This window comes from Sminthopsis crassicaudata, chromosome 3 (assembly GCF_048593235.1).
Source record: "Sminthopsis crassicaudata isolate SCR6 chromosome 3, ASM4859323v1, whole genome shotgun sequence".
NCBI lineage: Eukaryota > Metazoa > Chordata > Mammalia > Dasyuromorphia > Dasyuridae > Sminthopsis > Sminthopsis crassicaudata.
In genome coordinates, this window is record NC_133619.1 from 352,493,126 (window position 1) to 352,519,243 (window position 26,118).

Here is a 26,118-nt window from a genome sequence, read left to right on the forward strand (position 1 = left end):
ACATTGTCAATGTCCAAATCAACCCCTAAACCAGGCCTTTTTCCTAGAGATCTGCTTTTTCTATTGGCTTGTCTTCCTGAATGAGGGAGCAGAGATTGAGTTATGATGGTGTATTCTTTAGACCTTGAATCATTAGCCCTGACCTCATTAGCCCCACATCCTAACCAGTTGACCTCTAGGATATATGGCCACTTCCTCTAACATGCAATTTGAGTTATTTAGATTATCATTGTAAGTACTTTTTCTAAGGATGCAGATTCTGTCCTATCCTTAAGGGCCTACTCATATTTTGGGATTCCTGTCCATGTCCTCTCTCCTATCCTTCATAGGGTGCCCACCCAATATCCTGAGGAATTTTGTGCCCCAGTGAAGGACACAAGCTTTCTGTAAGTTGTCCCTCATGGAATCAGCCCATCTTTGTTCCGGTCACACATTTCTCTGATGACATTTTTGACATTGCTTCTCCCACAGCATAGCTTGTTAGTAATGTGTCATGGCCTGTATCTCTCCACTGCCCTTTGATCATCATCTTCAGATTTTTCTCTGACCAGGATGGCTTCCAGCCATACGCCATGACCAGAAGAAAATTAGAATAAGATATATACCTCCAACTCCTTCGAGTCATCATTTCTCTCACTTATTTGAAAGATGGAAGGATAGAGTTTTTAATATCTGAGTTTAATTATTAGTAATTTTTATCAGCCTTATCCATTTCTTCTCTAAACTGCTTCAAAGCTGCTTTGGAATCTGACTGATACTGCTTTTTGCAACTTTAATAGTGTAAGTGATTTAATAATAATCAGTGTAATATCTTTCATTTTCCCTAATTACTGTTATATCTCATATCTCATTTGATCCTCACAATAATCCCATGAGGTAGTGGGTAATATATTATACTTTCTATTTAAAGGCAGCAAAATGATACAGTGGTTAGAGTGCTGGGACTGGGGTCAGGAAGATCTGAATTCAAATCCAGTTTCAGACACTTAATCTCTTAGCCTCAGTTTCCTCATCTGTAAAATGGGGATGATAATAAAAGCACCTATTTCCTATGGTTAATGGTTAATGTGAGGACAGATGTCATAATACTTGTAAAATGCTTAGTAAAATGCCTTGCATAGAGTAGATGCTGGATAAAAATGCTAGTTCTGGTGCTGGTGCTGGTGATGATAATGATGCTACAACATGAGGAAACTGGTTGTCAAAGGAGCTATACAAACCTTTAAGTGGCAGAGGCAGGATGAAAACCTAGATCTCATGATCTCCCTATGTTCTCCTTTTCCCTTACCTGTTGTAGAGTAGTACCATTTTCTAATTGGAATAGATCTTACTGATTGTATAGCTTACTCCCACCCTTATTTTGTAGACAAGGAAACTTAGGTAAAGAGAACTCAAATCTAGAGCCACACAGCAAGTTAGTATAAAGCTATTAAACCACTGCCTTTATTTTGGTCAAGACTTCTTTCCCTGTTGCCATTCACTGAGTCACCTGTAAATTTATAATTTTGAAACTAAACCAAGAAAAGTGACATTCTTTTTGATCAAGCTAAGTACAATACAGAGGGAGCCACGGCGAACTGAGGATATAGAAAAATCAGAGTTTTTTATTTTGATGGTAGCCTTTTTGAGAGAATTGGTTGTATTACTAGAGAGAAGGTGTACATAACACATGGAATACACTGTGTACAGCAAAATGAAAGCTGTCTGAAAATAAGAGACTGTTTTGATTTTTAATCCTTAGTTCCTATATTCAAAAAATTTTATAGCAGTATAATTTGTAATTGCAAAAAACTTGGAATACAACCTAATATACAACACTAGGGAATGGCTGAATAAATTTTGGTATGTTAATGTAATAGAATATTGTAATGCATTTAAGACTCACAGGGAAGGACGAACATAAAAAGAATCTAGAAAGACATTTAGGAAATAACATAGAACCCAAAACAGATTAGAAAAAGTAAATGGGAATGTATGATTAGAAAAACCCAATGGAAGTAAAGGAAGTGAAAAGAAAGTTATAAAAGTTTATGCATTTACTTAAATGCAAATATTTGTAATTCATTTACTTAAATGTAAATATTTCTAAAGTAATTAATTCATCTTATGGATATTTATTAATGTTAATAATCTTCTTTTTCTGAAAGACTGAACCATTTCACTCTTTTTAGATTGAAAATCCTGGTTTCTTAACTAATTTTTATAGTTTGATCTCCAGTTTTCTCACTATTTTTTCATCTTGAGAAATACTCTAGTTTTTCAATATCATTTCTCAAATAAAATAACAATAATAATTAATGGCTAAAAAGCACCTTAAAGTTTCCAATGCATTTTACATATATTATCTGAACAACCCCATAAGATAAATGCTATTATTATTTCCATTTTACAAATGAGGAAACAGAGTCTGAAAGAGATTAGATAACCTGCCAGTGGTCATTCAATTAATAAGTGTCAGAGGCAGGATTTGAACTTGGCTGTTGCTAACTCCTAGTCAGGCACTGTACTCAATATGCCACATAGCTGCCCAGGTTACAATATTTTACATATCTAGACCTGGAAAGAGTATAGTACATGACCTAATATCTTCCTTTGCTCCAGGAAAACATAACTTCCTTGTGGACAGGAACTATGCATTTTTAAAATTTATTATTGCATTTTATGTCAAAGTGCTTAATATTTGATTGCTTATGAATTCTCCAATTGTGGATGCTTTAAAAAAATTAATACATCTTAAGACTGCATTTATTTTTGGTGACTCATTTTGTAGTCTTATTTCCTTTTGGGGAGTTAAACTTTTAACCACATCTCCCCCATTCCGAACTTGGTACAAATAATTTTTTTAACTGTAGCACAAAACTTTACATTTACCCTTATCCAATTTCATCTTACTAGAGTTCTAACTTGTAATCATTCTAACTTGTAAAAAAATTTAGATCTCAGATCTGTCATCTGAGCAATAGCTATTCCTCTTGACTTTGTCATCTTTATTTTGATAAGGACATTATCTGTGCTTTTATGTAAATTATTGATAAAAATACTGAACAGAAAAGGAACTTTTCAGTTAGTGAATGAGTAGATCTGGTATTTTAAATGTGCAATTCTTGTATCCCTCCTTAATTAGGCTAAGCAAGCCAGTGAAAATGGAAGCTGGACTGTTAGGAATAATAGAAGAGCAAAGGAAGGGGAGAGGAGAAATGCAAGCCAAATTAATGATAATGCTCTATTCTCTGTGTTTTTTTGTTAAAATGGCAACAACTATGGGTTTCACAGCTTTTCACTCATTTTATAGGCAGGTAGGCCTGTGGCTTGTAAAAGCACCATCCAAACCTTTGTTACTTGATGTAGTCAGGTAAGAGAAGATGCTCATCTTCACTGCCCCCTGCCTTTGTTTGCTCAACTGTGTCCAGACTGGCTGAGAATGAGATGTAAAAGAGAAAGCCAGAGCCTGCCTGATTGAAAGTGACAAGTGCAGGAGTGTCTCTGTTTGGCAATTCTCTGATTCAGAGTGTTTTACAAAACCCATTCCTTTGTTAGCACTTCAGTCATTATTTATGGATGCTGCATAACAAATGGATTACCTGCTTTGCAGAGAGAGCCAGTTTACTGCCTACCTACAAATTGAGGACCAATCTATTGTGTTCCTCAAAATTTCACTCCACACAGGCCCAGTTGGCAAGCATTCCATGTGAGTAAATTAAGGGCAACAGTTGTGTAAGTTATCTTAATTGTACAAAAGACAACTCATATATGTAGTATTCAGTTATCTTAGGATCTTTATGAACCCTCACCCCCAAAATAAGCACATGATAAATCTCCTACTTTGTCTTGTTGTGACTGAACTTGAGGCTAGTTAATGTGGGAAGAGCAATGCTTTCATCATGGGATTTCACTGATTCACACTTATCATGCTGCACAAGACAAATCAGATCAAAAGGGGGAAAAAATTAGAAAGAAAAAAACAAGCAAGCAAATAACAAAAAGATGAAAAGACTATGCTGTGATTCACATTCAGTCCCCATAGTTCTATCTCTAAATGCAAATGGCTCTCTCCATCATAAGTCTTTTGGATTTGGCCTGAATTATCTAATTGTTGAAAAGAGCCAAGTCCATCACAGTAGATCATCACATAATCTTGCTACTGTGTACTGTGTTCTCTTGTTTCTGCTCACTTAACATCAGTTCATGTAAGTCTCTCTAGGCCTTTCTGAAATCAGCCAACTGATTTCATCCACTCAGTTTCCAGTTTCTTGCCACTACAAAAAGGGCTGCCACAAACATTTTTGCACATGTGGGGCCTTTTCCCTTTTTTATATAATCTCTGTGGGATACGACTCAGTAGAGACCTAATCAAAGGGTATACACAGTTTGATAACTCTTTGGGCATAGTTCCAAATGGCTCTCCAGAGTGGTTGGATTAATCAACAACTCCACCATGTCCCAGTTTTCCTACATCTTCTCTAACATTTACCATTATCTCTTCCTGTCATCTTAGTCAATCTGAGAGGTATGAGTGGTACTTCAGAGTTCTCTTGATTTGCATTTCCCTAATAAGTAGTAATTTAGGGCATTTTTTTTCCTATGACTAGAAATACCTTTAAATTCTTAATCTGAAAATTGTCTTTTCATATTCTTTGACCATTTTTCAGTTGGAGAATGGTTTGTATTCTTATAAATTTGAGTCATTTCTCTATATAATTTAAAAATGAGGCCTTTATCAGAAAGCTTGGATGTAAAATTTTTTCTGTTTCCTCTCTAATCTTGGTTGCATTGGTTTTGCTTGTACAAAATCTTTTTAATTTAATAACTCTTTTATTAATTTAATTAATTTTGATAAAAATTAATCCATTTTGCATTTCATAATGTTGCCTGATTTTTATTTGTCTATAAATTCCTTCCTTCTCCATAGATCTGAGAGGTAGACTATATCCCTTGTTCTCTTAATTTCTTATAGTATCACCCTTTATGTCTAAATGATTTCAACCTAATCTTGATCATCAGCTATTTCCAAACTTATTTTAGTTCCTATCCCCATCTCAAACATCCTTTGAGCATTCTTGGGTTTATACTTGGCTTATCTTCCCCCACCCGGAATGTTCTCTGTATTCCTTGTTCCTTCTCAAAATCATACCTGCCCTTTATATCCAGTTTCAGCTCAGCAATGTATGTCATCTTAGAAAGTGACTGAGAGTGTTAAAAACTAGATACTATATGTCAGTAAAATTATAGAATTTATCTTCCTTATTGGAATGTCAAATCTTTGCAAATTGGAATTGTCTCATTCATTATATTCATATTCTCCTTTCCCAACACAATGCCTGGTGCATAGTAGGCACTTAATAATAAATACTAGATTGATTTTTAACACTCAAACTAGCCCTCCAGATGCAATATTGGATTTAGAATTAGGAATACCTGAGTTCACATCTTGCCTTACTAGTGACATGACCCAAGTTAGTTGACCTCTCAGCCACAATTTTCTCCCCCATAAACATGAAGATAATAATAGCATTTACTCTACAGAGTAGCTGAGAAGCACTTTGCATTCCTTTAAGATCTGAAAACCATTGTTGTTTTACCAGGATGTTTTTGTAAGCTTTACTTAGTGGGAATTCAAAAGACAGGCATTAAACTTTTAGTTTTTAGTATGTAAAATGACAGTTTAAAATAGGAATTATTAATCTGGAGTTTTGGGGGGAGAAGGAGTTCATGAATTTAGATGGGAAACATTATGAATTTATTTTCACTAACTTCTAAAATGAAATGGAGCATTTCCTTCCATTGTGAATATAGGCAACAGACACTATTCTGAGTAGAGGTCCTTAGGTTTTCCCAGATTGCCACAGGAATATGTTACAGGAAAAAAAATTTAAGACAAGCACAAGAAAATAACTTCATCTTTTTTTTCCTTTAGAATTAAGGAAAGGAAGAAAGGAATATTGTAGAAATTTTAGTTAAGACTTAACTAAGTTAAGTTAAATATTAACTAACACTTAAATATTAAAAAAAAAAAAAAAAAAAGTAGAGGAAACATCACCTGAGTGCTTGTTTTGAATGGAGAGGAGGAAGGTTTTATTTTTTTGTTGGTTTTTGAAGTATTTACAAATTTTAGAAGTAAAAACACTTGAATTTAGGCATTTAAATGCAAAACCTCACTGCCCAAGCTGACCCAAATTGCCTTTTGATTTCTAGTTTTTGTTTGATGTGAAGACAACCAAGAGGGGAAATGAAAGGTTTACTAGTTTGGATCCATTTGAAATTGAAAACCTGTCTCTTTAGAAGTGATGATTGTAGGTTCAGGGAGAGTGAGAAAAAATAGAGTTGCTGTGGGTTAGCTTCACAGGAAATATCCAGGGGCATTTTTGCTGCACAAATCCCCACCAGTAAGACAAGAAGAGATGAATGTGATCCAAAAGTTAGCCAGAGAACTGGAGAAATCATACTCCCTGCACTGTTGCCACTTACACACCATTATTGTCACATGGCTCCCATGTATAATCACCACCAGTAACTTGTTGCTTCCTGATTCAGATATGAACTTCTCTTGGCTTTTTTTTTTTTTGGGGGGGGGGAGTTATATTGATACTGGTGTAGCTTTGTTTTTGTTTTTTTGTTTTGACTTCACTATCATTTTGAAGTCCACTCCCAGCCAGAAGTACAAAGTGTGCCGTGTTTTATTGCATCGGGATTTGTGAATACTCCCTATAGTTTAACAAAACAAACCAATATAGTTAACCTTGTCTCATTCTTTGTAATCTATCATCTCTTTGCCAAGTACAGGACAAAGTATATTTCACCTTCAACCCTCTGGAGTCAGGCTTGACCAGAATTTTTTCAGTATTGCTTCTTTTTACATTATTGTGATCAGTGTGTAAATTGTTCCTTTAGCTCCAATTATTTCTCAAATTTGTCTGAATTATTTAGTCTTTTTTTCTTATGATGCATGATTCCATTCCATTCACATTGCCCAATTTGTTCATCTCTTTTGTTCCTAGTTTTTTGTTTCTATATTTTTGTTAACACAAGTACAGCTGTACAAATTTTTCTATATTTTAGACCCTTCTGCATTTGACTTCCTTTGTGTATGCTAGTTGTGGTATCTCAGTCTGACTTTCAAGGCCTTCCCACAGCTTAGGATTTCTCTAATAATCTCACTTTTTTCTTCTGCTACTTCAGATATAGTCCATGTCAGCTCCATAATCTCACTCACTTCTAAAACATTCTGCTCCATCCTGCTTTCTTTCCTTTGCTCCCTTGCATGGAACTTCCCACTTTCTTACTCCCAGCCCACAGAGAAGCAATTACTGATTTTCATGTTTTATCTCTTCTGTGAAGAACTTTCCTCATTGCTCATGCTTCTCTCTTACACATCATTCAAGCCCCCAGTTATACTGCCTCCTATATTGTTCATTATTGTTTTGATCTCACACTTGATGCCTCCTATTGGGTTTTAAGCTTGAGGGTAAGAGCTACTGTCTTTCCTCCCATACCCCATAAAGTCAGCCTCTAACAGGGCTGAGCACAAATTAGTTGACAGGTGAGGATGCAAAACAAGTCAAAAAGCCTTGTGATCTGAACTCTGAAATCACCAATGAAGACAAAATTAGGGGAAATTAATTTCAGCAGCAACATGGGCAACCAAAGGGCAGCTGTTGGGAAACAATGAATTAGTAAAGAAGATACAGAGTCTGTCTCAGAGCCTTTAAGAACAACTATTTTTCTCCTTGGCAGAGAGATGGTAATTGCAAAGAATGAGACAAAGTAACTATGTTGGTTTGTTTTGTTAAACTATAGGGTTGGTTCAAATGTTTGGTCCTTCTTGGAGGTAAAGGTAAAGATAAAGCAAACTGAAAGCTGCTTTTAGTTTCAAGTATCTAAGACTGAGGGAAAGTGGTACATGCTCAGTATTACCTTTTGGCTTTTAAAAATCTAATCTTCTTGACTGATCTAATTAACAGAGTTTGCCTGGGAACAGAGAGAAAAAAGCCATGGCTTGTTGGGCAGTAAGCAAAAATGACCTCCATTGTAATCTATTTTTACTAGAATGAGATTTTAATTTTAATTGGGGTCCTTGCCACACCACTGTACATGAAAGCAGTGTATCCAGGACAAGAACTTTTCCCAGAGCTTTGGTACAAAGATGACATGGGATAGGGAGAGCATGGACCATTGAGTAAAGAAAACCACCAGACCCTTAAATAGCCAATTCATTTAAAGGAAAGGCTGAAAGCTACTAGCACTAAGAAATAATAGAGCCCAGTTTGTTCTTCCTTTGATCATGCAGGTTATGAGTCCCAACAGGTAAGTTAAAAGAGCACCAGTAATTACTGTCATTACCAACTTGGAGAGGTGACTGTTATTCAGTGACATTTTTACAGTCTGGTGACCCTTTGACATACTGTAGGTTTTCTCTGCTCCTGCTGTGTTCTTGGCTCTGTGCTAAGCAGTGTGAGACATGATGTGGGGAGTGAGAATTCAAGAAAACCTGGTCTTTGGTCTCAGAAGGCTTCCAGGTTTAAAAAAAAAAAAAAGAATTCAGAAACTAGATTCCATGAATTTAATGTTTTTTTTTAATCGATAACTATTTCAATATAATTTCATTTTTAATTCTATATATTTTATGCATTAAAATTATTCTGAAATAAATTTTTAAAAAAACATTTTTACAAAGAGTTCATAGGCTCCTGAAGGAGTTCAAAACAAATAAAAAAGTCAAATATCCCTGGACTTCAAGAAAGCTGAAATATAAGAGGAAATAAGAAAATGAAGTGAAATAGTTTGAAATTCATGCAGTTGGGTTTTAGACTCCCAACAGAGATGAATCCAAATTGGAAGTTAAGGAAAAGGGAATATCGGCATGATTCTGAACTTGTCCACACATAACTCAGGTGATCTTTGGATGAAAGGATCCACTTTCATCACAGTTCATCACAAGGTATATACTCAGAAACTAGCCAGTTTGGTCTCCCCTGGTGCAGAGAGCACAGCATCTCTTAGATGCCATGATGAGGTAATGAAACAGGATCTCAGGGGAGATTGGAGAGCAATAGTAACCTTTTGTTTCTTTAATGGGAAAGTATTGAACAACCACACTCTTTATAAATTTAAAGAACTTTCTTTCCATCTCTTAATGACCATAGGATACAGATCTGGAAAGAACTGAAAAAGGTATCTAGTCCAAACCTCTTTTTTTTTTTTTTTTTTTTTTCAATAAATGAGAAAATTAAATTTCAAAGACTTGCTAGAAGGTCATTTGGTTTGTAAATAGCAGAACCAGAATTTGGAGTCACATCCTCCTACTCCATATTCCGTGCTCTGTCTGCCACACCACACTGCTGTTTTGTTTTGTTTTGTTTGCTTCAAATCTATATTTAAAACCAGTTTCCCACAGTTTTCATGACTGCATTTTGTGCTGGCTCTTATTTGTTAGTCTCTCCCATATTTGCTAGTCTATCAAAGCATATTTGTTGAATCCTAGCTAGGTGCAAGGTGAAAGCCAGAGTTTAAAGCATAGTTTTTGTTTCCAAGGACCTTAGAGTTGACCAAGAAAAAATAAAAAACAAACATGGGAAAAGTTGCTATGGAGTAATACATTATATAGTAGATTTTGTCTTTTTACCAAAATCAAAATCATGATCCAAGAAAGTTCAATGACTTATTCAAAGTAACATAGATAGAAGCAACAGAGGGGAAATTTGCACTTGAGTCTTTTGATTCTTGGTCCTCTCTATTGAGCTTCTTCCATTGGGTGAATGCAAATGATTGAATCAAACAGAGGGGGGGAAAGATGCTCTGCTTTAGTAAGTTTTAAGATGTTATTGTGGACAATTTTCTATAGCTGTCTTATGTCTGATATTCTTTTCTCCCTGATGACTGAGTTCAGATTTAGGCTGAGACATTTACTTAATTCTGTGATTTGGAGTACATCACTTAAACTTTGTCTTCTTGTTCCCTCATCTGTAAAATGGGAATAATAATAGCATTTCATTCCCAGAGTTATTGTGAGACTAAAATGAGAGCTAATAATGGGTGACCTTGGCCTTAAGATCTTAGACAAACTGAGATATAGGAAATTCTCCAGCTCAATTACCTTATTGTACAAATGAGAAATACAGAGAAGAGTGGTGGTTTGCTTAAGGTCATGCAGCTAATTAGAAGAGTAGCCAAGATTAAAACCTAGTTCTCTTGACTTTCAGTCTTTCCACTTGACCACACTGCCCCTTGTTTCTTGCTATCGAGAAGACATAAAACTTAACCACTTTAAATGTCAAACTTTTTAAACCAGTGGCCCTCAAACTTTTTAAATGGGGAGCCAGTTCACTGTCCCTCAGACTGTTGGAGGGCCGGACTATAGTAAAAACAAAAACTCACTCTGTCTCTGCCCCTCAGCCCATTTGCCATAACCCTTCGAGCCCCATAATTGTCCTCAGCAGGCCGCATGTGGCCCTCGGACCATAGTTTGAGAACCCCTGTTTTAAACTATATTGTCTTGCTTTGCCATATGGTTATGCTGTATGACCGATGTGACAGCTCTCTGGTTGGTTCTCCAAACATCTTTCTGTTTCTGCCAGCTCTGCCCCACACTGAGACTTGATGTTTCTCCATTTGGGGAGTGGGACAGATAAGCTTAAAGCCTGGGACTGGTTAGTAGGAGGCACAGAAACAGGTTTCCACCTTCACAGAAGCTGCAGGATATTCAGCATCTCAGATTTCCTGGACATGTCACCTTCTTCTCAGCGTTAACCAGTTAACATTTGGAACCCATATTTGTTTTCTTTTCTCTTTCTTCCTCTTTTTTTTTTTTCCATAAGTGGTTGACACTTTTGGAGTTTACCCTCCACCCTTTTGTTGAAATTCCTTCACATTAGTACTCTTTAAGAGCCAAAGCAATTTTCCACATGGTGGCTTTATGGAAATAGGCAGGCGCTCTCACTGAGCATGACCAGAACATTAGAGGAAATGTATTTTCATGGAAGATTTGCTGCGATTGCCAAACAGGGAGGGGGTTTTGTTCTGTTAATGGACAACGGTGAGCCATCATGTGAATCTTGTCTATTAAATTAAATCAGTTGCCTTCCCCTCTGTTGCCAACTCCCCAGTGAATGTATAAGCAGTGGTTGGTTCTTCTCTGTTCTGAGAAAGCCCTATGATTTGACCCGGCATGAAATGCCTCAGGTTGAATATAATATGCTGCAAATATTAAAAATGTGGAGGTTGCCATCTGTGGAAAATTATGAGTTTGATGACTCAATAGTCTGAGTTCTAGAGCCTGGAATTCAAAGCCCTTGAATTGAATTGGCCCCAGTGTATGAAATATCTATAGCTCTCTGTCCATTTGTCTGTCTGTTTATCCACCTATCCATCCATCATCTATCTATTTGTTTAGCCACTCCCCAAATTGATGGGCATTTGTTTTGTTTCTGGTTCATTACTACCACACAAAGTACTGCTATACATATTTTGTTGTACATAGGGATTTTCTTTTTGCCATTGATCTGCCTTGGGATAATATAATCTCTGGGTCAAAGCTTTCCAATCTCTGAATCACTTTCTTTGCATAATTCCAAGATTGCTTTCTAAAATATTTGTACTAGGTCACAAAACTACCTACAGTCCATCAGTGTGTCAGTCTTTCCATAATTCTTCCACCATTGACTACTCCCAACTTTTGTCATCTTTCCATTTTGCAAGTATGAAGTGAAACCCCCAGGTTGTTCTCTTTTTCATTTCTCTTTTTATTAATGGTCTAGTACCTTCTTTCATTTGATTATATTTTTTCAAGCCTTCTTTTAAGAAACATTTGCTAATATACTGTAGTTGCTATATTATATTATTTCATAATTACATTAATATAATAATAGCAAGCATTTATATAGCACCATGTGCCAGCTTTGACCATTTATCTATTGAGAAATGGTGTTATGCTGGGGGGTGTCTTTTACTTATTTCTGCTCTTTATCTCTACATCTTGGGTATCAGACCCTTCTCAAAGATGTGCTTTTCTATTTTTTTTAAACAGTCCTAAATATATTGTGATGAATGCTGCTTTATAAATATGGCTTGTGGTCTAGTAATACTATTCCTTCTTCATTACCTTTTCCATTATTTCCCTTGGCATCCTAAATTCTTTGTTCTTCTAAATGAATCTTGTTATTATTTTGTCTAGCTCTATAAGGTTTCTTTTTGGTAGTTTGATTCATACTTTAATCCCTCTTTCAGGAAGATTGACCTTTTCAGGCTTATCTCATAGAATGAGAGGTTCTATATCCTATGAAAGTAGATTTAAACTATCCAGGAGCAAAATAAAAGTTTTTTTCAAGTAGAAAGATCTTGTGCTTCTTAAATCATATTGCTTTGGTAGTGCCATACTTTGCCTACATATGTTGCCAGCCCAATTTCAAGATGCCACAGCTTTGGTTCCCAAGATGAGGATTCTTGATCTAGGATGAAATAACTGATCTGTTGCTGCATTCAGAAATTATGAAAGTCAGGTTTGGTTCAAAGAACATGTTGATATTTTGGGGTTCTAGTTGGTCAGGCAGCTATTTTTTATTAAGTGCCCAATATGTGCAAGAGCAAATCTAATAATTTTATAAAAATGTACAGACTTTGTTGCTACCCATTTTCAGTAGATAAACATACCATGTTGGAGCTGAAAAGGGACCTTAACACCATATAGTCCAACTTCTTCAATTTACAAAATAAAATAATGAGGGAGAAATGTAAGGAAAGCGTGTTTCTTGAAAAACAAAAATCTTTGGTTCATAGTACAGGTTATTATTTCTAAATTGGGTTTATTTTTAAAGTCAACTAACATTGTCCTTTAAAAAAAAAAAATTCTTGGTAATTTTTTAAGTCCCTGGGTTTGCCTTGAGTTGTTTTCCAACGAAGTCAATAGGATATTTCCATTCTGGACCAAAAAAAAGGGGATAAAGTAGTCTATCAGTGCTTGCACCTTGTCTCTTCCCCATCCACTGAAAAGATCGTCACTGGCTTCTAGCCACAAGGGATGAGATAGAGTTGAGCCAGCAGCTATTCCTTATGAGGCTGCCGCCCCAGTTGAAGGGGGCTTGTCTGGTGCTAAGGGAATCATAACCCCAGACACACTTAAATGAATGTCTGCACAGAGAATCAATACTATGGTCTGCCTGACTCCCATATGTGGGCCAGGTGAAGTGGATTTACTCCCAGTTGGGGCTGGGTTATTTCCTGGAGAGCTCTTATTGTGTACCTCAGGGTATGTTTAACTCTACTGGTGCCAAAACTAAGAAGAAATCTAAGGAAAGACTTCAAAACTAAGTTCAAATCCCACTTCCTCCATGAAGCATTTTTAGGTGAGTACATTCAGTAGTGGTTTTACATCTTTCTTGGTCACTGAGAAGAATAGCTATTTTAACCTTTCATTTTGGCACTTGGTTTTATTCAGTTTAACACTTTACTACTATATATATCATCTCAATTTCTATGAATATGTCTTCTATCCTTAGCTACATTTACAAAACCTTCAAGGACAGGTAAACTACAGTATCTTCTTCTGCTAGATTCCCAATCTCTATTTAAGGTCAGGCATCTAGTAGTTTTCACTCAACAAAGATATGCTGGAATAAATAGGATTGAATTGAAATTTATAACAACTTAATTTCTTTGAGAATCTTTTGTGAAACTTATTTCCCTCTTGAAGAAAAACAAATAGAATCAAATTCTTCAGGGAAGAGATATGACTCAAGAGTCTTTCTAGATAAGGCAGGTCCAGAGTCAGCTAGATCCTGGAAACACGATGGCTAGATAGAACAAATTGTTAAATTTTCAGTATGAACATATACACCTCAGAAAAAAAGCAAACATTACAGATAAGTACTTGATTTGTTCTGTTGATTATCTGAACCTTAGGAAGTGATATTAAATGAGAAAATATTAATACAGATTGAACTTAAAAGAGCTGATTGTCAAACATATGCCAGCATACCACTGGACAGATCCCAAATTATCAGGGAAGTGACAGCCACAAAGGAAGAAAGCTCATCAACATGGTGATGACTTTTAACACCCCACTTTTGACGTTCAAGCTACCATTTATTGATAACCTATTGCAGATTATCAACTTACATTCTCAGAGCCCCCCAATTAGGTTCTTCTATTTTAGGCTACTAGATTATGTTAAACTACACTTTCATTGGTTTGCTTTTTTTGTAAAAATGCTTTATTTTAAAATTTTTAAATTAAATTTTGTTTTACATTTACTTTCTATTCCTCTCATCCACAGTTCCCTATTACTCCCCTTTCAGCAGCCTATCCACCAAGGCCCGGCTTAATGTCCTTCATTAGGAAATTTTTCTAATGAAAACTCAGCTCAATGAAAGGGTCATAAATCTAGAGTTCAGAAATCATTCAATCCATCTTTTTTATTTTATACATGAACTAAGCCCAGGGAGGTTAGGTGATTTAACTGAAATCACCCTGGAAGGAAGCATCAGAGATAGGATTTGAACCCAAGTCCTCTGATTCCAGAACCAGACATCTTTCCACTGCACTATACTACCCTACATACCTCCTCAGCCCTCATGACTTCAATTTGTGATCGGTGTTAACAATACTTTATTGAATCCCTATCTTTTCCTTCCAGCCCAGGTGGCTCATGAGCAGTACAAGAGGGTGAGAAGCCATTGTTCTCCGGCCCATAAGTGATATATTGTCAGGAAAGAGGAAGCTTTAAGATGCCTAGAGAGACATAGCCTTAATGGAGGAAAGGGAATTTGCACTAGGCCATGAAGCCTGGATCAGATTCAGAGAGGAGAAGGGGAGGCATCTCTTCCCAATATATTTTATCAAAGACTTAAAAAGAATTGTCACATTCAGATTGTTGATGTCCTGAAGTGACAGGTTGTAGAGTTTGTATTGTTTTTGTGAGCTCCCTGACAGTGGGGAGCATTTTCTTAATCTCCGACATCATCCTAATATAGTGTTTTATACCTCATAAGTGGTAAATACATACTTAGTCACTGACTAGCTTGCCAGCATAAATATTTCTTCCTGGCTTAGGAACTAAAAAGAATATGGCAGTTTATGAGGCAGTGTGGGAAAATGAATTTGAACTTATCTTTCTAACTTCTAATTTGTATGTGTATACAAATTAGAAGTTAGAAAGATAAGTTCAAATTGCATCTCAGACTATTGATCTCCCAGCTCTCTTCCAGCTTTAAACCTATCACCTTGTGATTCTGCTGCTTCCCATCTTTTTCTTTTGTCTTACAATATCTTCTTTACTGCAGCTGCCCATTATGTTGCTTCTCCGGACTAAGGGGTCCAGTACTGTTTTAGCCCTCAGATGCTCAGGCTGAAATAAGGAGTTTGAATTTCAGTGCCTGGTTTAGCTTTGCTGCCTTGGATAAGTGAATCTCTCCCTCATCAAACAAACTTAGGGTCTTGAAGAGTTCTCAGCTGAACTGTACTTTGTATTCACTGATTGTTTGGAATGGGTTCATGAGAAAAGGAGGAAACACATATTTCTTTGTAGCCAGAGTATTTATGAAATTCTAAACAATCCAAATTGTTCTGAGAACCTGGGTGATACATGGATGTTTCTCTTGACACTTTTAGAGTAGTTGAAGTTTGGAACCTGCTTCCCCTTTTGACCAAATGCCTGTCCTTTCGGCATATTAAAGAAAGGCTCCCAGTCAGGCTATATTTCTGAGTGTTAGGGATTTAAAAACTAGCAGCTGGGAAGATACTGATGAGGAGAACCACCTGCCTCCCTTAATCTCCAAGGGCAGCAACTTGGCCTTGGGAGATCATTCCAGGGAATAGGATTTATGACCTCTATTCTCCCTAGCCCCCACCCTCCTTCCTAACCCAGACTTCTGAGGAGACAGACCTAATCCTTTTTGTGGCTTGGGCTCTTGTTAAATTCAGAGCCTGGAAGGGGAATTTGGGAGAATTAGAGCAATAAATCTTGGGTCCTGACTGAAAGCTAAGAGTTGGCTCAGTGGTTCTGGCCAATCTGGGGAGAGCTTATGTCTTGTTTTTGTCATTGTCCTGAATCTGGCACCTTTTGTAATAATTGAAATCCCTAGAAAAGGAGAGCTCTAAGGACTTTGGGTTGCAGTCCCCCTCTCCCCCCCCTGCACACACAGCCTCTTAGCTTAAATTGTTGACACTGAATGAGTTGTGGCTGTCCATTAGCTGGTATCCTGTTACTGAAGTCCTTCAGAGGCCATGCAGCTCCATGAAATATTTGATAATCAGACTGACTCTCTAGAGTACTGCAAATGTCATGGCACTGGCACATTAATAAGAAAAATACCTTTTTATTTTTCTTTAAAAAAAATAGTGATGCTTCATAAGTAAAGTTTCTCTCTACTTTCTCATTCTTTCATCTGGAAATGGCTTGGCTCTTAGATTCCCTTTCTCTTCTTTTCATTTTCTCATCACCATTCAATTCTAGTCATTAAGTCAGAAAAAGGTGAATTTTTTGGTGGTTTTCAAGGATAGGTATTACTCAGATACATCTATGACCTCAATGATTTAGAGATTCTTTTTAATGATTCAGATGACAAGCTATCTGTACTTTTCCATCATTTGTGATTCTTGTGTGTTCTCTCATAAATCTGTCACAGGAACTCCACGCAGTATTCTAGAGGCCCTCCTTGTTTGACATTGCCAGGGTACGAGTGGAATATCCTGATAATCCTCTTGCCCTTTACATGTGACCAGTCCATCTTGTTTTCTATCTTGATAACATATTTAGTCTTGTTTTGTTTAGAAGTTGCTTATAGATTATATATTGCATTCTGTTCATATCCACAAAATAACTCTCCATTTCTCTCTGTGCCATTCATTTTTGATTCTTTGGAGACTCTCTATTCCATGACTCATTTCCTCCATATGTCAATACCAGTAGAATGTTTGTATTTTTAAAAGTGGATTTTTGTTTCCATGGGAAATTTGGAATCATTTGAGGAACTTTGCAATTTACTGAAGACCATCCAGCCAACTCTTTCCTCCTCGTCAGCCTACAGAGCCAATTTTACTATCTGTCTGTATTGTCTACTTCAGATATACTTATTGAGAGACAGGATTTCTATCCAGATGCATGTAAAATCTGGATAATAGGTGTTCTTCATCCACTTGGTCTTTCCTGTGTGAATGGTCAGGCCAAACTCTTCTGGGTTATTGCATATCCCTTGTAATAGACTTTTTAATATTTCAGAACTTGAAACAACCAATATCTTATTATCTGCAAACAGAAACATCTGGAGGACTATAAGACTATCTATTTTAATTTAAAACAACTAGTTCTCAAAGGAAGACCCATTCTGCTGTTGGGGCCATAATTTAATCCCTTCCAACAATTAGAACCTTGTCAGAGCGTTCATTCTGCTGGCATAGTTTTTAAAGATCAAGGATACCTCCTTATCATGATAAATCATTGGAGTAAGACTCTAGAGGCCAAGACAAGTAACATTACTTCTCTTTAAAGATGGGGAAACTGAAGCCTAGATAGGCTCCACAAATAAAGGCACTTCACCTTGGACTTGGCAAGTTACTTTATTTATTATGTTTTTCAAAAAATCTTGAATGATTTTGTTATATAGATGGGAATCAACTTGTTAAAAAAGTGTCTTTAAGATGGTATTTTGTTTTACTTATCAAACTATTTCTTTATAATAAATAGACAGGACACTTAGAACCTTCTCTACATTTGCCATTAACATTTTATGTTCTCTATATCTTTCATTCACTTGTGAAATGACAAATATGTGGTCCTTCTTTGAATATCTGTTGTGAAAGCCTGCTTGTTCCCTTCTAATATGCTTATCAAATACACCCCTAATTCATTCATTAGATGCCTAATAAGTTACATTATTAAAGATTTTTGCATATGTTATTTGATTTAAGTATATAATTGTTGATATTTTTATCACTTTTTTGATATTAAAAAAATTACAAGCATTTTCCCATGTTTTTGGTATTATTCTGTGGTTCATGAGAATAAGCCAAAACCTGAAATAGTTTTAGAAAAAAATTTATTAGATAGTTTGGTAGAGGATATCAAGCCAGAGACAAAGTAACTTCATATAACATTTACACAAGAGTGAGTACCTGTATGACATGTATGCAGTTAAGCAATTGTGCCAAATGGGCCACATGAAAGTAAGGTAGACTGAAATCGAGATCAATAAATATTAACACTCAACAAAATTTGGAGAAAGCCAAAATTGTCTGGGATAGATCCAGAACCTAGAGGAACCTAAATTCCTTGTATATATCTCTGACAATTCTGGAAGAATTACTGAGGTGAGGCCATCATTCTGTGTCCAAACAATTTCTACTCACAGAAAGTTAGATTTAAACAGTATAATAATTGCTATTTCCTGAGTAACATAAAATATTTTGCATATTACCTTCCTTCAGACACCTTATATATTGATCCCTCAGCACCCTTACAACTGTGTATCCTCCAATATGGATTTTCATCTATTTATATTTGTTCAAATTTGGCTGCTTTTCTTATCTTTGATCTCTTAAGTGTCATTTCTGTCTCCCCTATAAGCATAGGGATCACAGCTGTGATATAGCACTTACTAATGCTTGTTGATTGATTAATGGTTTAAAAAATAATTTATTGTATAGTATTTTTCTTGGATTTTTTTTTTTCCATTTTTCTTCTATTTGTTATATTTCCATTTTCATCCTTAATTGGCCTTGGGAAGATTTTGCTTAATTGAATTTCTTGTCAAACTTTTTTTATATTAATTTTATTCTTCATTCTTTTTTTTTTCTTTTTTCTTTTTTTTTTTTTTTTTTCTGAGGCTAGGGTTAAGTGATTTGCCCAGGGTCTCACAGCTAGGAAGTGTTAAGTGTCTGAGACCAGATTTGAACTCTGGTCCTCCTGAATTCAAGGCTGGTGCTCTATCCACTGCGCCACCTAGCTGCCCCTATTCTTCATTCTGCTTGATGAAACAGTGTTCATAATCATCTACATCCTTCATAAGATTTTACAATTGAGCTTGTATTTTAAATCAATGCTGCCTTTGGCTTGACAAGTAAGTCACATAATTGCTGCCTGAGGTACATTTGGGAATCTTTGGGTCCCTTAATATGGTATTACAGCAGTTAAATTATTATAATCAATATCAGTGTCACTTATAATGTCCATTTCCCATTTTTCATTACTGATTACTCTTTAAAATAGTTTAAAATTGAGTTGTTTCAGTTGCACACCTTGTCTTTTTCTCATTATTATTCTTACTCCTTGCTTTTTACTATTTATTCTTTTTGCTGTTAACAAGTTCGTGGTCTGACAGTACACTGACAACTGATTTGGAGATAACTCCCACATCAATAACAAGTATTTTCCTGTCTGCTAAAATAACTGTTTCATTCCTTGCAGTATTATTGGTGCTCACCATGTCTTAGGGCTTACAAGTTCTTTTCTTGAAGAGTATGTTCATGATTAAAGGTGTGAATCTTGTCTTTTGTCTACAAACCCTTAGTCTCTTTTTTGTTTTTTTTCCCTTGAACCGTGCCTTCCTATATTTTCTCATTTCCCGACTTTTTCCTGATTTTAGGTAGGAGTCACTGAGTGTCAGAGCATTTGTTGATTTAATATAGAGAATCTTATGGAGTTGTTCGTAGAATTTTTCTCCTTTTCATTCTCAGTAAATGATATTTTGTGCTAATTCTGCAATTGTTTTTATGCTGCTCTTTTTGCAAATATATATCAGTCCTGCACTTCCAGATGACCAGATACACTATGAAATAATGTTTCTTGTTGCTTTTGTACATAAAGAGGGAGGAAGGGAAGGAGAGAGAGAAAAAGAGACCCCATAGTCTAAGTGCTAAGCTATTAAAGCTTTAATAACATGTAACAGCTATAATAGCTGTAATGGCTTTAAAAGCTTTAACATCCAGCATATGAATATGTGCATATTTATATATATGTATGCACTTATACATATGTAAGAGAGTTGTTAAATTGTTATCAAAATTCAATTCTCTCCCTCAAGAAACTTTCATTCTCTGGTAAAAGTAATTAAATTTGTGCATGGACTAGATGACTTCTAAAGGTCATGTACAAATTTAAGATTTTAGAATATTTAGAACCAAGGCAGTTCTGCACCCTGGGAGCCCAGGTTTCTAATCCCAGTTATACCAATAACTAGCTGTGATATTAATTGTGAGTAGATAATTTTATGTCATTGGACCATCTCAGTTCAGTCTAAACAATGTTTATTAAACCCTCACTAAGGGCAAAGTAGTGGAATCGACTTCTGAGGATATAAAGTCTAAATGAAAAACCTGTTTTCTTCTCAAAATGGGGAAGTTGAAGGAGACAAGTCAAATATCTCTTCTAGCTCTAAATGTAATGACATGACTTATCCCAAGACACACAGAGAAGAGCCATGAAAAACCCTAGATCTTCTTATTTCTAGGCCCCCATGCTCTTGCTAGTCAGCTGTCAGGGCTTCCTTTGTGACACTACAAGTAGTAGTTCAAACAGAAATCAGTTTACAAACTTTGGTAGCTACTAGTGTTTGGTAGGCACTGATCCCAGCCCTGTTCCAGAAGGTGAACCTTGTTTCACCTGTGTCCCTTTCCCAAGTGGAACTTCTGAGATTGAGATAGAGGGAAGGTTATGTTATGTTTGTGGCTTCTTGGCAGAGAAAGCAGAAAAAAAGTAAGGATTAAACCTTGAAGGATATGGGGGAATTAGTCCTGGACTTATTAACATCCCTTCTCTATCCTGACATATAGCACACTTTCCTCAAACTTGACTATAGAATTGGCTGTGAACCTGGCTAGTAGATGATGAAAAAGTCCATAAAGATGGACTTCTCTTCCCTTGTCTTTTTAACATGTTTATGTTTACATTGTTTAACATGTTATGTCTTTTTAACATGTTTAACATGCTTGTTTCTTTTTTGCTTTAAAAAAGCAAAAACAAATGGAATATTGAAGGAGAAAAGAAGCATTATTAAGCACTTTCTATATATCAGGCCAAGCATGTGCTAAGCTTTTTATAATTATTATCTCATTTGGTTCTTATAATAACCCTGGGAAACAAATGTGGTTATTATCCCCTTTTATAATTGTAGAAACTAAAGAAATAATATAAGTGAGTTGCCTGGATCACTAGTAAGTATTTGAAGTTAAATTTGAAATCAAGTCTTCCTACTTTCAGTAGCTACGCTCTTTATCCATCATATCAGCTAGCTCATCTAGCCATCTCAGCCTCCCGATTGAGAGAGGATGTTCAGAAGGTAAAAGATGAGAAAACATGCCAGGGGAGAATAGTGGCTCCCTTCCCAGTGAAAAAGTATTGTCCTTAAAATATGTTAAATAAATACTGGCAATTGCCTTGTTTCTTTTCTCCAAATGCTCTAAGCCTTGGCTGTTTGGGATGGGGTTGATCAAATTTGGAGTCTTAAGTAAGTTGAGCCCTAAAACACTGCTTGTGGAAATTCTGATTTGCTTAGTCACAGATTAAAATGAGCTGGTCATGGTAGAGATCTGGGAGAATTCATAATTGGTTGTTTCCCATGTGTATGGGTGTGTTTGGGAATCCTGTGTTATTTTCTATAATGCTGCCTCATACAATTAGTTTATACTTATTCTTCGGTCACTTGGTGAAATAAAGTGTTACTTGACATGTAAAATGTATGGGATTACCTGCCATTGGGGGGAGGGAGTGGAGGGAGGGAGGGGATAATTTGGAAAAATGAATAAAAATAAAATAAAATTTAAAAAAAGAAATAAAGTGTTACTTGAAACACTATCATAATAGATAAGTATGGTGAGTGTGTATACACACATGTTGTCATTAGAATGGAATTTATTGGTTTTTTAAAAATTATACTATGAACATTGAGGAGAGGTCAACATCTGTAGCAGCAAGAACTATTAGTAAATTCATGACTCAGAGTTTGAGTATCTTTCACTTGTATTATGAAAGATATAATCATTTGTTAAATAAGATCCTCTGCCCTCATTACTGATGCTCATTTGTGAAAATGTTTGTCCAGGAATTCCTAGGTGTGGGCAGTCCCAACAAGGAATGCACATTGTAGTCCAGCTGTCCATTATATGGATATAGCCTTCAAGATTGAATTCAGGGTCACCTCAGTGTCCAGTGCCTCAATAAGGCCTTAAAATGGGGAAAGTGTATTTTTGATATTCAAATATATTATCTTTTTTATATTATAGCTTTTTCTTTACAAGATATATGCATGGGTAATTTTTCAGCATTGACAACTGCAAAACCTTTTGTTCCAACTTTTCCCCTCCTTCCCCCCACCCATTCTCCAAATGGCAGGTTGACCAATACATGTTAAATATGTTAAAGTATAAATTAAATACCATATATGTATACATGTCCAAACTGTACAAAAAGAATCGGACTTTGAAATAGTGTACAATTAGCCTGTGAAGGAAATCCAAAATGCAGGCGGACAAAAATAGAGGGATTGAGAATTCTATGTAGTGGTTCATATTCATTTCCCAGAGTTCTTTCTCTGGGTATAGCTGGTTCAGTTCATTACTGCTCTATTGGAACTGATTTGGTTCTTCTCATTGTTGAAGATGGCCATATCCTCAGAATTGATCATCATATATTACAAATATTTTTGTCTTTCTATATGACACATAAAATATTTAAGTATTGAAAGTAGATGACCAAATTAAAATCTTTCTCCTTCCTTTCTGCCATCTAAATCCCACTAATTCATTCTTAAGGATCCATCTCAAATCAAACTTCCTCCAGGATGTCTTCACAAGCTATTCCAGTTCATGCTAATCTCTTCCCCTAAACTCCTGTGTTATTCATGTGAATTAACTGTATCACTCCTGTTGACAATGTGTTGCCATGTTTCATCAACTTGCCTGTTCATGTTTTGGTTCCCCAGTGAGATTATAAACTCTTTGTGAGGGGGAGGACCTGTGTCATAAGCTGCTCTTATCTCCCATTGCCCTAGGACAGTGTTTTGCACATAGTGGATATTCAGCGAACAATGAATAAATGAGAATTGACAGTAGACATGTAAACAGGACTGATTTATGGATTTGCCAACTAGCTTTTACCTATTACAGATATTTCTTTGCTTTGGGGTCTTTAACTAGTACATTTATAAATCAGACAGTTACTGGTTTTTTGTTTGGTAAATGTTAGTTTCCAATCAATCCATTTCACCCATGATTTATGAAGCACTTGCTATGTGCCAGACATCATGTTAGGTTCAAGGAAACAAAGACAAAAGAGCTTTCTTGTTGCTAATCCAACTATGGGAAATGTACATATAAAGATTTATGCAAACTATAGAAGTATAAACAAAATAAATACTATGTAGTTGGGGTGGGTTTTTTTGTTTTGTTTTGTTTTTTGGTAGGGAGGAGTGTGTTGCTAGGTCTAGTATCAGGAAAATGTAGGTTTGAAACCAACCTTAGATCCTTACTAGCTGTGTGACTCTGGACAAGTCATTTAATTCTGTTTGCCTCAGTTTTCTCATCTTTAAAAAAAAAAAAAAAAAGCTGGAGAAGGAAATGGCATCGTTCCAATATCTTTGCCAAGAAAGCTCCAAATTAGGTCATGAAGAATCAGAGATGACTGAAAACAACTGAATAAGAATAACAGAAGCTTTGGTGGGGAAGGTTCTACTATAGAGAGATAGTGTTATATATTATAAAGAGTACTATTCTCAAAGCAACAATATCTCCAGTGCTTAGTACAGCGCCTGGAACAGAGTAGGAATTTAATCATTGTTACTGGCTGATAGCAAGTCCTGGGTTCACATCTCAGAGTTACCATTTGATAACTGTGATAGTAAACAAATCACCTAACCTCTGAGCCATGTATAAAATGAGGATAATTGTGCTTGCCCCCACCTGCATTACAGGGGTGTTTTAAGAGAAATGCATAAAATGCTAAAGAAATGAGGAATTGTCATTCCATGGTATGTTGTATGAAAATACTGTTGCCTGTATAGCAATTTGGCTTTACCATCAGGGTAAGAATTCATAGCAGGTCAAAACAAACAAACAATAAAAGAATAGACCCTCCCAGGAAGCTTCTGGCTCCTTTGTGACTTGCATGTGTCATTGTCCCAGTGAAACCGGTTCACATTATATGTGCCAGGGCCAGAGATGGAGCAAAAATTAAAGTTTCCCTTTAATAGTGACTAGATCTGCAGAATCTGTCCCAAGTACCATTACTTTGTTCTAGGTATCCATCCCCTTTTTTCCCTGCTTGTATTATTCCTTCTGAAAAAGGAAGATTTCTCAACTCTACAATTAACTTTTTTTTTTTTTTTTTTTTTTTTTTTTTTTTTTTATAGTGGCCCTATTGGGCTCGGAATCAGGAGACCTGAATATCAGTCCTAACTTGGCTACTCATTTGTTCTCTTTGTTCTTTTATGAGTTGCTCCCTGGGTCTCCCTGGGTCTCAATTTTGTCATCTGTAGCAATGAAAGGGTTCAAATCAAGTACCCAAGAGGCAAAGGGAACAGGGAGGAAAAAGGTGGCAGTTAAAATGGGCCACCATTGTCCTCTTTTTTTTTTTTTTTTTTTTGAGGCTGGTGTTGAGTGACTTGCCCAGGGTCACACAGCTAGGAAGTGAACAGTGTCTGAGATGAGATTTGAACTCTGGTCCTCCTGAATTCAGGGCTGGTGCTCTATCCACTGTGCCACCTAGCTGCCCCAACATTGTCCTTAGATAGAGTGAGTGAGGTACAATGCCTGTGTTATTTCTCATGGCTTTGAAAAGCTTTTTTTTTTTTTTTTTTTTTTTTTAAAGAAGGGAGACCTCATCCAATCCTGAGTGGCTTAAAATGGAATGAGAGTCAGCAAAAATAAACAAACACAACACCTTATCCATATGGATCCACCCAAATCCTAGAACTGTAGAATTCCCATAATTCTCAAACTTTTCCTCTTTCCACCATCCCCTCCTCCCATAAAAGATGAATCAAATCTTTAGTGAGTGACCTTTATATCTAAGCCTGGCTAATACACAAGGATTTTCTCCTCTTAAGGAGCTATAGTCTATTGAAAGAGACAAGATTCATACACACGAAACAGAAAAAAAAAAAAAGGCCAGTATAATGTTTAAGCATATTTTATATCACACTGTCATGTAAATCACTTGTCCTGAATTGACATGGTGAATTCAGGGTCAGTTAGAATGATCAGAGAAAAAAATGTTAAACTTTAACAGTAAAACTGTACTAAGCCTTTTTGAACACTCTTGTGTCTTCATTTCTCATGAAATACCAAGATGCAAGGCAAAAAGTATGATAAGCAGTGGACAATAAATTTAAAAAAGTATTTAAGATAGAAGAGATACCAAGGCTCAGAGTTGTGATGATCAGGAAAAGCTTCATGGAAGAGGCTATGAAGTAACCCTTTCCACTTCCATTCTAAGACCCTGATAACAAGTTCTATAAATATATTTTCTCCCTTATTGCATTTGGTCTTTGGAACTAAAGTGGTTAAGAATGGGTGAATTTTTTTCTCTTTCCTTTTTCTTGTATTTACAGGTTAATTCTAAATTGTGCTAGTGCAAGAAGGATAAATTATATTATGAGACAGGGAAGGAAAACAGAAGAATGGAATTTTGTGGGTTACCTAGAAACCCTTTAAGAGAAAAATAAAGAGGGCATTGTTTATCCTTACAGTGTATGACAGCACTTTCTAACCTTTCTTACTCCAAGACACATTTGCAATTGGTAATTGTGTTACAGGACATTATTAGAGAAGGTTATATGTACACTATTGAAAAGGATAAAGGGAGGAATGCATTGGTCCAGACATAAGAAAGACAAGAAAGAGAGAAAAAGGATTGGAGTGGGAAGAGATGAGGGAAAAGAGGGTCTAGAAAATAAAGAGATATCTGTGGTGGAAGAGAAGGGAGATAGAAAACAGGGAGAGGTGAGATGGGAAATAGAAAAGAGAGAGAAGGTGGAAGACAGAAGGGACAAAGAAGAGGTACAGTGGAAGATGGAAGGAACTGAAAGAGAAGCCAGTCAGAGGAGTTGGCTGTTCTGTGTGGGCCATTGCTAAGAATAGTACCTACCTCACGGGATTGTTGTTGTGAGGATCAGATAAGATATTTGTAAAGAGCGTTAGCAC

At 36.1% G+C, this 26,118-nt stretch overlaps 1 protein-coding gene across 1 annotated transcript in view; it reads left to right on the plus strand.

Moving 5' to 3' along the window:
- The window catches only part of HS6ST1 (heparan sulfate 6-O-sulfotransferase 1), a 285,636-nt gene that overhangs the window by 41,005 nt on the left and 218,513 nt on the right, over positions 1-26,118 (plus strand). The window lies entirely within an intron of this gene.